Consider the following 2,784-nt stretch of genomic DNA (forward strand, 5'->3'; position numbering starts at 1 on the left):
TTATTAATCTAGTAAGATTAGAATTGATTATGCAACACTTTATTTTACTAAATTATTTTGAAGTTAAATTAGAGTAAATTTTTAATATATTAATTTTTATATCTAAATCAGAATACAAGAACACTTAAATAATATTTTTATACTTTCTTTATAAAAACGAATATGTTTAGGAGAATTTAATATAAATAATTCCAACTATAATCGGTCCTCTTAAAATCATACCAACTTTTAGTTGATTCTAAATTATACCAACTTTTGCTGGTGACATGCTTAGTCTAAATTTTAACTGGTTATTACAAGTAACTTAGATTTTTAATCTTATTTTTTCTTTTTTTTTAAAATAAAATTTAATGTTAATTAAATCACAACTTTGTACCCATTAGTTGGAAATAATCTCAACATCCAATTAATCCGAAATAATCTAAATTTTAAATTGTGTCACATGTAGTCACTGGTTAAAATTGAATATGGTATTTCACGAGAAAAAACAGAGAAAAGTTTGAATATTTGGAATAATTATATACAAAGGACAAGTGATACTGGAGATAATTAATATTAAATTTTGCTATTTTTATATGATTATATGAATTGTAATTACATTCAAACTATTTATGATTTATCCAATCAATTAATAAATATAAAAAAATATCATTTAATAGAATAATACATTATTCTATTTAGTTTTCATATGTAATATAATGCAATGTATTTGGTAAATGTAACAAAACTTACTATGCATATTATATTCAGTTATAAAATTGACATATAGCGTAGCGCTTTATTAGAAAGAGTATGTACATATTCAATATTTAATTACGTGTATTTAATATTAATACATGCACGCTACCACAAATTATCGCTTGTATTTAGTATTGATCTTGCGACTTGAAAAATTATTTAAAGAGAATATGAAATTGCTTGTTAATATTTATGCATCTGGTAAATATACACCGTGAAACAAGCATTTGCGCCACGAATTATGCCACAGGTAAATATATATCGTTGCAAACAAATACTTATATCACGAATTAAGTCACGGGTAAATATATATTTACGAAAGCAAGAGCTTGTGCCACGAATTACGCCACGAGAAAACATCAGTCGTGACAAACAAATAGTTGTACCACGAATTATTCCACGAGTAAATATTTTATTGTGTCAAACAGGTACTTAAGATATGAATTATGCCACATGTAAATATTTATCGCAATAAATAAACACTTATGCCATGAATTATGCCATATGACGTTAGGTAACACAAAATAGTGACACTTCTAGTAAAGCTATTAGTTAATACTTTTGTAACACTTTATCTCTAAATAACACAATCATTTAGCAATTTTAGAAAGCTAACACCAATGTATAGCACTTTAAAGCTGGTAAAGCTAATATGTAACACTTTAACAATTAGTAACAATAATGTGTAACAATTAAAAAAAATATGAAAAAAAGTACCAAAAATATTCTAACCTTTTACTGAGTTTTCCTACAATAGTCCCAAATTTTAATTAAATATGAATATTATCAACTATAAGGATAGAGCTATTCATGGGCGGAATTGAGTGAGTATCAGACCAGGTAATGTCTTAAAGATCTGTCTGCAGGCTTAAATATTTGATTCTACCTGCTCATTTTCTAGCTGGTGGGACCCGCGAGTAAGCAAACATTACCAATATAAATAGTATCAAAATACATAATTAGTAATTACAGACTATCAGGAGCCATCCCCTAACTCCCCTTTTGTAATTTGTACCCACTTTATTTCTTGGGTATTCAATTTTTATTTTACTAATCTCTTTCAATGTAATTTGTAATTAGTAATTAGTAATTACTACTACACGATACATATACAACTTTTAGTGGGATATATTTAGTGATATTTAATTTAAATATTGTTATTTTAAATTTCAAGTGGTATATATAATGAATTTAGTGACATTTAGTAGACCCTTTAACAACATAATAAAAATTAATACTTAAGCTTTTCGTGAAATAGGATCTAATGACATTTCTTATAAATGTCAGTATAGACTATACTAATAATTATATATGTCACTAAAGGTCAAATAATAAGTCACTAAATCACTTTATAGTGAAACTAAAAATAAAAACCAATAATTATTGTACTAAATAAATTAGGGACAAATTTTTTAATGCTACAAAAGTCTATGTCGCAAAAAGTTAATTTTGTTGTAGTATACTAATCTTAGAATGCAAGTTTGCTAATTATACATAGTCAAATATCAATTTATCTTAGTGAGCGGCTATTACCCGACTAATTTTTTTTATTTTAACTTTAAATTTTTAATATTTTTAATATTTTCTCTTTTTTTGGTAGCAATTTAGAAACTGACCAACATTTGAGTAACAATGTTTTTGGGTACAACCATAAAATTGAAATTATCAATGATTATAGAAAAATCAATAAACATTGAATTATTATAAGTAACTTTCCTTAAAAGGATATTAACACTTTTAAATTTCATTTTCATACTAGTAAAAACAAAACAATAAACTTGCAATAAAGAATTGTAATTGGGAAAATCAAGATTTAACAATAGGGAAAGATTGAAATTACATAAAGGAATTAAACACTAATCAGGATATAAGCAAGATTAACAAAAGCTTAAATTGAAATTATGGTTCCAAGTATTATAAGATAGCTCCCTAAAACCTAGAAAAGTCCTATTTAAATGATAGCTTTCGAAGTCAAAGGGAAAGGAACAGACGTGGAGCTGCAGAAACTAATATCGTCTGAAGCTGCTGAGATCTCGCTCGAACAAG

The sequence above is a fragment of the Amaranthus tricolor genome, chromosome 5 (genome assembly GCF_026212465.1).
Source record: "Amaranthus tricolor cultivar Red isolate AtriRed21 chromosome 5, ASM2621246v1, whole genome shotgun sequence".
In the NCBI taxonomy this organism is placed as follows: domain Eukaryota; kingdom Viridiplantae; phylum Streptophyta; class Magnoliopsida; order Caryophyllales; family Amaranthaceae; genus Amaranthus; species Amaranthus tricolor.